We start from the raw sequence: 12,614 nt of genomic DNA, 5'->3' as shown, positions 1-12,614 counted from the left end.
TTGTTTTCACGTGCCGGGTGTGCATTTTAGTTGCTTGATCTACTTTAACGTTCACAACAGCCTTGTGAGGTGTAGGGGTTGTATGGGCCCACTTCTCAGGAACTGAAGCTTAGAAAGGTGAAAGTGAAGCCGGCCCCCGGGTAAGAGGAGAGAGCATCAGCTCAAGGGCTAAGGCTCTCGGTAGGCATACCCTCCAGTAAGTGAATGGACCAGGCTCTGAGTGGACCTCCTCAACTCTCTCCATGGGGTGAGCTCTAACCCCCACCCCCTCATTCCACCTCACAGGAAGAGGTAGGATGTCAAGGGCTTCCTGTGAGGGACTTGTCGTGGCAGCAGCCGCTGGCATGTAAGTCTCCCAGCCCAGGCCCCTGTGACCAGCACGAGGAGTTCAGACTTTGCTCTGGCACAGGTGAGACTTTCTTCATTGCAACCCCTGTCTCCCCTTGCAGGCACTCATAGTGCTGGGTGGCCTCTTCCTAGCCCACAGCCCACCTTTGGGGCCGGATCCAACAGCTGCAACTTCATTCCACTACACCTTGATCCCAAACCCAGTGCCTCATGATCCATCCCTTTCCTGTTCAAGGATCACACCACTCTCCCCATTACTCCCACTTCCAAGGGCAAAACCTATATCCAGATCTCCCAAACCCTTTTGTTATTCTCCCTTCTCCACACCATGGAAGATCCCTTACTACAGCCAGCCACGTTTATTAAATAATAATAAAGGGCGTCCACTCCCTCAGCAACCCAGAGCTCGGCAGACACTTCCAACCCACAAGTCAACACCTGCTATTCTACCCAGGCAACCTTGTCAGAGATAAAAGTTATATTTCCATTAGACTCCATTTAATGATTTGAGCGTCTGCTACATGCCACATGATATGCCAGACTGTAGAACAGGAGTGACTCTGTACAAGATAGACATAGTCCCTGACCCCACGGAGCTCACAGCTGATGTGGGAACAGTCAGACCCATCACTGGGCAGGTTAGGGAGCAGGATGTGGTGAGAGACACACAAGGGAAGTGCTGGCCCAGATTCGAGCATAGAGAGGCTTCCTGTGGGATCTGCGTTGGAGAGAACAGGAGACATGGAAGCCCAGAAGTGGGAGAGCACAGGGCACACTTCTGGAAGTCCATGGACAGGGGCAGGTGGGGGGAGAACAAGGTTGGAGGGGCCTTGATGGCCAAGATGAGACACTAAATCTTTACCATTGAAAGTTTCAGGCAGAGGTGGTGGGTTTGCACCAGCCGCTGAGTGAGGAATGGATGTAGTGGGTGAACGTCTCCTGGACACAGCAAAGGCAACATGCATTTTTATTATTACTAGAGGCAAACTCCTCTATTTCCTGTTTTACAATTCAGGGTTTCTGGAAATTAGAACAGATCTGCAAGGATATGTAGACTAGAAACAAATCAATGTAATCCCACAAGGGTTTATATGCAGTGCACCATCCATCCCCCAGTCCCACTCATGCAAGGGGGAGGGTGGGGAGGACTTGGTTCTTGGACTCAAGTTAGGAGACTGTTGGAGGAAGAGATGATACATCCAAAGGGAGTCCTCTGGTGGGGAGTGTAGAGGAAATAGGCAGGAAATGTGGGTCACTATCCATGGAGTTTGGAAACTGGTGGAGAGGCCAGAAGACACTGATGACCAGCCACCTTTTCTCCTTGAAACAGTTCATGAGTGCCCATTCTTGAATTCAGCTCCATCTCCCCTAACTCTGCAAGAGAGGGTAGAATAGGACCAGAGCTGTCACCTCACTGAGTCATCAACTGGGAAAGCTGGGGTGTCTACTGGGGTCCCCACATGGATGAGGGAGTGATGAGCTATAACTGATGACAGGCAGGAAAGCCATGGTGAGGGGCTGGGACGAGGCACCAGGCAGCAGAGTGGGGGAAAGCAATCTCTTGAGAAGGCACGACCAAGGGCAAGGACAACAGCAGTGGAGAGACACTGAAACCAGCAACACGGGCCATCGAGTGCCCACTGGGTACCTTTAACACTCGTTGTTGTGTAAGGTCATACATTTAAACCCCTCTGACGATATAATACCACTCGTACAACAATGCTGAGAGAAGTATAAAGAATAAGATAAAACCCAACCACAATCACACCACCCAGCCTTTCCCTAGTCATAAAATATTCTTCTACAGCATGACTGTTAAGAGCCGCTTGGTCTGTTGTATGAATGTGCTGTTGGTCTGTGGTATGAATGTGCCTCTTCTTCTCATCAGTCCCAAATGGTACTTGGTTTGTTCCTCATTCCTCAGTATCAGAAATAATGCTTGGTGATAAAAATCTATGCACAATTAACTTTGATGCACATTTCTGGTTATTTCCTAAAGAAAAAATGCTAGAAGTGGAATTACCGGAAGGGACATTAAACTCTTTCTGCCTGTAGAAATGTACAGATGCCACCCCCCTCCTTTTTTTTTTCTTTTGCTTTTGAAAGGTGTGGAGCATCCATTTGATGAAGCAACACTAGCCTTCTTCCCTAGGGGATGGTGACACCTGTGCAAGGATTAAGGTGTTGATCTCATTGTTCAGACCTAAGCAATGCTCTGCAAGCAGCTAATAAAAGATTTCTTTGAAAGCAAGTCCTTTCTGCTCTCATAATCTGGGTTAGAGGAAAACCTGAGAGGCAAGGCTGAGAGGATAAAGGCTCCATCTGCTTTATCCTCACAACCACCCCATAAGGCAGGTGCATTTTTACCCCCATTTGACAGATGAGGAAACTGAGGACTGGGGAGATGAGGTGACTTGCCCCGGTGACGGATCAGTGGTAGGGCTGGGGTCCCAAGCTGGATAAAAAGTAGAATCCAAGTCCAACCTAGGTGGAAGGCTTAGGCAAGGGGCACAGCCTGCCCTCAAGGAGCAGTCGTACTAGTGAGCAAGAGGGTCTGGCACATAATCACAGGAGCTGTTCTGGAAGGCATGTGACAGGACCTGGACTAGGGTGGACAGTGGTCAAGGAAGGTTTGACTGCAAAGGAGGGCTGGAGACCTAGAGAAGGAGAAGAAACAGGCAGAAGAAACAGCCTGGGGAAAATGACCCAGGGCAGGACTACATGAGTGAGGAATTTCAAATTCTGCTATGGCTATAGAGAAGAAAGAGACACACAGAGAAAAGAGGTTGGCAAGAGGCCAGGTTAATAACTTTGTGGTTTACCTCCAGGGCTACTGGCAGTTTCAAGCAGGGAGTGACAGCTGATCAAGTAGCCATCTCCTGTGAGGGTCACAGCCCACTGCCCTGCAGAACTGAGTCCTCCAGGAGACAGGAGCTCCACTCCCATCACCTAGCCAATCTGCTACCTAGACCAGGGCTGAGGGAGACATTTAGAGGATCACACTTTATAACTGTACACTCTTAACCTGCCCCAGGTGACCACATCCCCAAAGGCAGGGGTGCTCACTGTGTGCTAGGCTCTGTGCCCAGAACTCTACTTGGCTTCACATCCAAGCCTCACATCAACCCGATTAGGTACTGAGATTACTTACTTCCCAGATGTGGAAACTAAGTCCTAATCAGGTCAAGTGACCCACTCAGGGTCACACAGAAAGTAGCCGACTGAGATCTAAGTTCAGGGTGCCTAAGACCAAAGCCCTGCTTTAATCACAACGATTTTAAAAATCTTGCCAATAATTAATGGACGTTTATACACACGTGTGCAGGATTTTCAAGTACATCAAACTTCACGTACACTAACCAAAGGCACGACCTGCTTGTATTTGCATTCTGTCACCAGGCATGCTTCAGCCTTTCTTTGCTCTGAGTTCTCCCTGGCCTGGCCTTGCCTGTCCTGGTGGGAAACATCTACGGTTTGTCTGGAAGCTGACACCTGCCCACTCCCTGGAATGTTTCTGACCAGCAAGAGCAGGAAAGACCAGGAAGAGCCGTCCTCATCCTGGAGGACCACTACTTTATCTCTGCCCCCCCTCCAGCTTCTAAAACTTGGAAAATTCCCCTGAGCATGAATTGATAGTCAGTTAGAGAAACAATCCCTGCTTTTGTTCACATCCAGAGCAGGGCGTGGTCATCTGGCACAGGGACCTTGAAGCAGCAAGTTCAGAAAAATGTCTGTCTCTATAGGGGCTGAAAGATGACCAGGGAAAATGGAGCCTGGTAAATGGGACATTAGCAGATCTGAGTACACAGTCAACTGTCACAGGCTCTGTACAGTCAACTATTAAGAAGCCCAGGGTTCCTGCCTTACTTTAATTTTGCTAGGAGCACCTCCTCCTCCCCAAGCCCCATCCCTTCCTCCCAAAACAGTCAGATGCAGACCCACCCTCTTCTCTTAGGGGAAAAGAGATGATTTAACTTCACACCTGACAAAATCCCTGGGCTGAAGCTCCTATCAACAGGGAATTGTCTCCCACCCATGTCCATATGGCCCCCAAATAGTCCAAGACCTGCTCTTCCACAAAATGAATAATAGCCACTATTTACCATGTGTCTAGCACTTGCCAAGCACGGTCATGGGTGCTTTATAGACCCCAGCTCATTTAAGCTTCACAATAACCCAATGTGGTGGGTATTAGTCCCATCTTACAGATGAAAAAACTGAGACTCGGAGCAATTAGGTGATTTGCCCACAGTTCCATACTTATAAAGAGGTGGAGTCAAGACGGCAGGGATCATGTATATCTTATTCATTACTGTGTCCCCAGTACGCTCTTTAGGCGCTCAAATACAGTAAATATTGTCAAAAGATTTTATCACCTATAAATGTGAAAGATGGTGTAAAACCCCTCCAGAAAAGAGGCCAGGGAGCCAAGCCCACTGATCTTGCATTATTTTTCCTTAATCTCAAAGACGAGATTTAAATTTTATCTCATTGCAAAAGGCCTTACCCCATGTTTACATCCCTCCCTCCCTCCATTGCATCCTCTATCTATCCTATTCTTGGACCACTGCTGATTCTGTTCCTGTAGACAGAGAGGACAGGGTATGCTGGGGGTAGGGGTAGAAAACAAATATTTATTAAGGACTCACTATGCCTAAGACAGTGAAGATATAATTTATGTCTCCCTCCTCATCCACCTGCTTAGCTTATTGCCTGTAGTCTCTTATTCAACTAAACCAAAATTAAAAATGTTTTCTAACTAAAGCCTGCAAGGGGAAGCTGGTCTTTGCTACCCCTAAAGTTTGCATTTCTAAAACAAAGTAAATAAAACCACTGGTGAGGTCCCAGAAATGTTGGCAATTTTAAGAACCCTAAACAGCTGTAAAAATGGACTCTGCTTTCTAATACCATGGTAAAAATTAGGGCTTCTTGTGCTATCCAAAGAGGATTATTTTTCCCCACTAACAGAAAAGAGGAATTCACTTACTGCAGTATCTGCCTAAAGAGATTCTTCCAATGGAGTCCTTTAAGATCCATCTGCTTAACCTCTAAACCAGATTTACTCTCAATATTTGGATTGAGGAGGAAACCAATTCACTGTAACTTGCTACTCAAGGTTCGTTCTCCTTATAAATTATGTTGAGAAACGGTACAGCCCATTGATTAGGAGTAAGGATGATTCAATCAGACGTTATGAATCCCAGTGCTGCTGACTTCTTCTTTGTGCCCTCAACAAAGCTACCTAATTCTGGGCCTCAGAATCTCAAAAATGAGACCCCAAAGTTGATGTACACCAAGAATTTAACTTACAGAGCACTGGGCGCACAGGAGATGAGAGAACTTCTGTCGGAAGAATGAACAGGCACCTTCTTCTTTCTGAATGACAGGAAATTAGTGGCTCCCAAATTTCAGCGTCCATCAGCTTCTTTTCAAATTTCTGCAAAGAAAGTCCATTGTTCTGAGAGTCAAATGTCTCCTTGAGGTAAGTATCCCTGTCCCTGCTCCAGACGCCATGGAGACAACAGCCACCTGCCCAATGGAGGGGGAGGTACATGGTCAAGGGCAGCAGGTTCATTTTCTCTAAAGTACAAGACAGACCAGCCACCCTGGCCTCCTCACACTGCATAATCTCTCTCCTTCTCAGAGGGAGAGCCCACAGAACATTGTGCTAGGAATCCCAGCTATTCAGGAAATAGGAAACACAATCTAGAAAAATGAGCCACCACAATCTTAAAACATTTTATTTGATTCAGAAATTCTACAGTACAAAAACATTTTACAAATGTCAGCTGTGGTCTACTATTTACAGAGTTATGTACAAATCAAATAAGATGATAACATTTTCAATGTAAAAATATAGCATACTGCTACAGTCTGCCAGTCAGTGCTCACTATTCCACCAAAGCTCACAAAAGAGAAACTTAAAGATGAAACAAAGACAATGGCAATAACCACTGTTCCACAGGCTTTCCCCCCAGAACATAGTAACAGGGAACTTCTGCAGTGAAAAACAAAACAAAACAAACCAACAGTGAAAATAGAAGTTACCTACTCTCTAAATGAATACATTTGGTTTTTACAAAAGTTTTTGCTCTCTCCAAACTCACTACATTTTTTTCTTAAGACAGAAAAAAGACGCTTGTTAGAAATAACATACGGTTACACATTAGCATCATCCAATTGTAACTTTTCGTCTAATGATGGAGCAGCCAACTTTGTCTATGTCACATACAAACAGAAGATAGCTTCTTTGCATCTTCTCAACTGAAATTGTCTTTGATAAATTATCACATATGCAGTCATAATGGTTTGCTTTTGTCAGACTTCTGCTTGTGCAAACCACAGTGCTTGGTCAATTCAGAGCTATGGCTCCAGCCCTTTAGAAATGGAAAAGCTCTTTGAGGAGTCTGTGGTCTTCACTGAATTTTGGAGAGGAGCCGAGGAGCAGGAGGGAAGACAACTGACCAAAATTCCCAAGAGGTCCTCACTCAACCTCTTAGCAAATTAGCCCTTAGCAACTGCTATTTCACCTGTGGCTAAACTGAAGTCTGCACCAGTTAATAATACTGTGAGTCATGAATTAAAGGTAATGTCTAGAGATACATAAAAATAGAATCCAAAATTGGAAGCGAGGGGTGGTTGCCACTCGGAAGGTAAGAGCTGGTCTTGAAGAGTATCTTGAAGAAGCTCAGGAATGACATTAGACACATCAGGAATAAGCACCAAGTGTTTGAACACAAGAAGGGAAAAAAACCCATATATGATATAAGACTATTGCCATGAAAAAAAATTGTGGTAATCAACTCACAAAATGAATTCAGGTGATATACCATTTTTTAAAAGTGCCTTTGTATTTTTAAGTAGTAAGAGAAGCAGGGTACATAAGAATTTCTCTGTGAATCCCCATCCTGAGCTTGGCCTTCACAAGGCACCAATGTGAATAAGGCACCACCTTCTATTTGGGCAACTAAACTGAGTGTGAAGCTGAGAAACAGAAGAGCAGTGAAAATTATTAAGCCCTTGGAAAACAAGAGCTGTGAGGAATGAGTAGGGGTGGGATTATTTATCACTGAAATAAAAACACCAGAGCGATGACTTCACTGTGGTTTTCAAATACACGGAAGGTGACCAGCTGTTCTTTTTCCACTACATGCTGAACAAAAGAAGGCTGGTTTGAATTTCTATAAGGAAGATGTACAAAGAACTATCTGATCAGCAGGGTAGGTTACAGACTCTCCTTCACTGAAAATCCAGAATCCCATCCACAGCCACATGTCTGAAATAATTCATGCACAGCCCTGTCTGACACCAGGGGGGTACATGCCAGATAATTCAAACTTTCTCTCACCCACAAAGCTCTGAAATCGGAATCAAAGCTATTGGCTTACAATCAGACTTCCTTTTATTTTCACCCTGACCCTGGAAAGGAGGTGATATAGCAAGGATGACCCAACACCCATAAGGACTCCTAACTGATATCTCCATATACAGTTGCACACCTCCAAAACAGATCAATTCACAGATCATTTAAAACAGAAGACAAAGCATACCTGGCTCTAGTGGACACTCAGGATTCCTTGCCCTACCTTCACAATGCCTGCTTTCCTTATTAGGTCTTGGCTTAAGCTCAGAATTACACATCATCTAAAACAGTGATTAAGCCAAGAGCTAAACTATAAACAAGGTCCTTCAGGTTGTGGAGTTTAAATGAAATTGCTCCAAGTGTCATATTTTTTAAATTGGGAGAACACAAATCTGATTTTGAAATTAACAACTGGCTTGCCTTTTTCTTAGGACATCATGAAGTGTGAAGAAGCAATCAAAAGATTTCAAATATATTCACAATCATATCAAATTTCTTTAGGGGAGCAATGAGTAAAAAAAGCAATCTAGCTCCCGGCTGCATTTAGTAAGAGCATTTTCTGGTGGCACCAGACATCTGTAATTACCATGGATGCCTTTCTTTTCAAATCTTATAAGCAGAGGGGGCAAACTGACAGCTATTGGGCCAAATCAGGTCCACCCATCTGTCCCGTTGGGCCTGAATTCAATTTAAAATTTTGTTTTTAATTTAGTTGTCAATACTAAAAAAAAAAATCAGAATTTTTCATGTAAACATCCAGATTCTCAGGTTCTCTTGAAAAATGGGACAATCAGGAAACACTGCATGGTCACAACTAACTAGACTGGCTGCTCCCTGCAGGTGGGACAGAGGGTGTCCATTTGCCACAGTCCCCACTATGCCCTACTGTCTCTGACACCCAGAGAGCATGTCACTGCCATTTATCATCACACCTTATTTATCATTACACTTGCTACAGTGGGGCCCCCTGAAGGAACAGCATCTGTTAAATAAGAGCAGCACTCTTTACCAACAATATAAAAAAGAAAAGGCTGATAATCTTCTCATTGGCATTGTCCACCTCCCTTCAATAAAGACCCAAAGAGCCAAATTAGTGTTGAGGTGGTTGGGGACTGCAGGGTTTTCTCTCTCTAGGGAGGAAAATGTGACATTTCTTCTCCGGGAATAAAATAGCCTTTTCCTTCCTTTGTCTCTTTTAAAGGAAAAGATACTCAACTCTGAAAAAAGGAAAAGTTCTGAAAATCACATAACCCCACAACTTTGGGGGGACAGTTTTCCTGTTTATTTGTGCTTAAATGAGGTAACCTGAGACTAGGGGTTTTTTTAAATGACACTAGTAGCTATAAAGTAGCATGACTAAACTTTGACAAACATACATGAACTTAAATTACTATATATTGATTCCAACGATGTCATCATTGCCTAGGACATTTTTTGAACTTCTGATCTGGGACTGTCCTCAGTTATTATTAACATGTCAACCAAAAACTCTGTCTGATGACTTACTGCCCCATCTCATTTTGGCCTCAAAATACTATTACCTGGCTGGGTCACCCGCCTAAGTAACTGGGCCTGGACCTGAATGACTTCTTATTCTCTCTGGAGATCAATATGCCTCAAAGGCCCAGGACTCAGCCCTCTAGAGGACTCCTGCCCCAGTATGACCAGGCTGGGCCCATCCAGGTAGTCCCTGTTGCTTGTAGCTGACCTGAGAGAAGAACACACCTCTTCCTGGGCTTTCACCTCCCTGGTCACTCTCTTAGCAAAGCTGACTGTGTCAAATGCTAATGTGTCAGATACGTCATATGTGTAGGACGTTGGTGAGTTAAGATAAACAACTAGCTCCCTAACTTCAACTACCTGCACTGGTCTCCTGTACAGAGGACACCATCAGAGCCACAGAGCCTTTTACTCTCAGGATGAAGGCCTTTCACTGAGATCATCCCTATATTCTAGTTCTTGTTTCCCCAATGTCTAAAAGCCTGTGACTTGGCAGAACCTTAATCTGAATTCTGTCCTATCATTTTCACTGTCCACTCCATTTGTGAGTCAAAAATGCAGCTCTGCTTAAAATAAATGTTTTATTTCCGGCATGAGATGGGGAGGGTTAAAAAAAAAAAAGTGAAACTAATATGGCAAAACCAGGAAGTTGAACTTCTCAACTATTCAGAGTTGGGCATTCATACTGTCGTTTCAATACTTGGTAAAATAGAGTTTGATTCTGCTGAACATCACAATCATTCGTATTTCAAAATAAGTACCCAAACTCTAAATCCAAACTAAAGCATCACCTGATTTTTGGACTATCACAATTTTCCCTTCTATTTTCATAATAAGTGAGTTTATTTAGCAAGCTCGCTGCCCACGGTCATGGAGCCCAGTTGATGTTTCCTCTCCAGTCCTCCACACTGTCCCTGGGGCCACTTTCTCAGAGATGCCTCCTTTCATGTGCAAAGTTGAGTATCTACCCTAAGGCAGCACCTAATGGTTCCTTTGGGGCATGCACCATTTTTTGGCTTCAATAAGAAATCACTCTGAAAACGTTCCAAAGTGAATTTTCGTACATTAATAGGACTGACAATCTCCTTCACAGAACATATGCCAACAATGGAATGGCAGGACAGTCACGTGTGGGCAGGAGCTCTGTGCTCATCTCAGATTCCACGGTGACAACATGGAACATCTCTTCTCCAACAAGATGCCTGGTTTTATGGGGGAGACAGTTCTGCAGCCCACTTGTCTCTCCCTCAGAGCAGCTGCAGGAAACTTGATGCCAGAGAACAGACAAGCACGTTCTTCTCCCAAGAAGCTGCCAGCTGCCTTTACAGAGCAGGGAGTGTGGCATTTGCATCAAAGATAAATACAAACCTCTTCTTTCCATCAGGGGGGCAAACCTTCCCTTCCCCACCTGCTGGGCATGAGCCTGGAAGGAAAAGTCCTGCCCTCCCTACCTCCCACCCCGCCTTGGGATGTTTCTCAGTGTCCCCACTTAACATTGGTCCTATTTGGTGAAGCGGTGAAAACCAGGGTCCCTGGTAGGGGTGCTGAGAAAACAGGGTGCCAAAATCCAGCAGCATCTATGAAAAAGGTGGAAAAAGACACTCACTCCCCCTCAAGGTCACGGGGAGGAGGAGGGAACAAGTATTTTCCCTTTGGAAACAATAATTCTGTACAGAAGTCATTCATAAAAAGAGAACATTTACGTCTCCTTTTTAAAGCAAATTCTTTCCTCTTAAGTTCTCAATACCTATTTTTGGCAGAATGGAGCACAAGAGACAAATCTTTCATTGGGTAAGTACAACAAAAACAAAGTGAAACCTGATTCACAGGCTGGGCTGTGGGGGGGAGTACTTTAAGATTCAAGAATTTAGGGCTTCCCTGGTGGCGCAGTGGTTTAGAGTCCGCCTGCCGATGCAGGGGACACGGGTTCGTGCCCCGGCCCGGGAGGATCCCACATGCCGCGGAGCGGCTGGGCCCGTGATCCATGGCCGCTGAGCCCGCGCATCCGGAGCCTGTGCTCCGCAACGGGAGAGGCCACAACAGTGAGAGGCCCGCGTACCGCCAAAAAAAAAAAAAAAAAAAAAAGATTCAAGAATTTAATGATTTCAGGTCCCATGTCTTCCAAAGATGATACTCAAAGAGCCCACTCATCTTTGTAACAATCCCTTCCTTTTCACCTTCTTAAAAAGAGGTTTGTCATTAGTCAAAACAAGTTCAGCAGATTAAATGACTACCACCTCCACCTACTGCCGTATGTCAGTGGATTCTGACCCCTAACATTCCGGACACAGCTTTAGACCAGAGGCCAAACAAAGCAAAAATTACAACTTCCAGTAATACAGCCCAGTTGGGTATCAGGCTCTTAAAAATAAATTTCCAGGCACCAACATCTGAGATTCAGCACAGTAAATATAACCACAGGAAACCTCACAGGGAGATCTGGCCCCTCCATGACGCCTATTCAGATCAAGATGTGGCCCTGGTGCCTTCTGCACATTGACCAACCCATCTCAGAAAGAATGGTCTATAGATGGTCAGTCTGGCCCTGGGGCTCCCTCCTCAGCCAGATATGCCACCCGCTAAAACATAAAAACTCATTTTTATGAAAGGTGATTGAATATTCAGTCACCTTCTTGACCTTTGACTCAGAGCTTTTTTAACACCCATGGCATTGTAAATGGTATCATAAATTCCACATCAAAAATGGAAAAGGGGCTTCCCTGGTGGCGCAGTGGTTGAGAGTCCGCCTGCCAATGCAGGGGACACGGGTTCGTGCCCCGGTCCGGGAGGATCCCACATGCCACACCCGTGTGCCATGGCCGCTGAGCCTGCGCGTCTGGAGCCTGCGCTCCGTGGCGGGAGAGGCCACAGCAGTGAGAGGCCCGCGTACCACAAAAAAAAAAAGAAAAAAAAAAAGGAAAAGAACATCATCTATAACAACATGGATTCCAGAGAGACTGGCACTTGATTTCCGTGGCTGCAGTGGCATCAAAAGTGCTTTTCAAACAAAGCATTTCAAATCAAAGTAGCCAATAGTGAATAGGCAAAGTTTGCACAGATAAATTAAGTCTGAACAATCAGTGTGGGTATTTTCCTGTTTCTCTTTACATGTTTCCTCCCTACCTCTCCGAATTGGCTCTAATCCAGTCTGACCCAACATGGCAAGCTGCTGTCAGACATAATGGACATGCCTTTCAGAGCTCCACATGGTTTCAGAAAACTGGAGACTGCCAATATACCTGGTAGAGAAGAGAGGCAAGGACAGCAAGTACTGGCCAGGATTTCATTCTGAATATCCTTGTAAGAGACCTCAGCTCCAAGTGGGCCACATACCCAGAGAGACGAGCTGGGGAACCAGAGAGAGGCGGCAGCTAAAGTGGCAATGCTTAGACTCTTCGTTTTG

Source organism: Physeter macrocephalus, chromosome 18, assembly GCF_002837175.3.
Source record: "Physeter macrocephalus isolate SW-GA chromosome 18, ASM283717v5, whole genome shotgun sequence".
NCBI lineage: Eukaryota > Metazoa > Chordata > Mammalia > Artiodactyla > Physeteridae > Physeter > Physeter macrocephalus.
The sequence above is the reverse complement of the archived record's forward strand: the minus strand, read 5'-3'. Positions refer to the sequence as shown.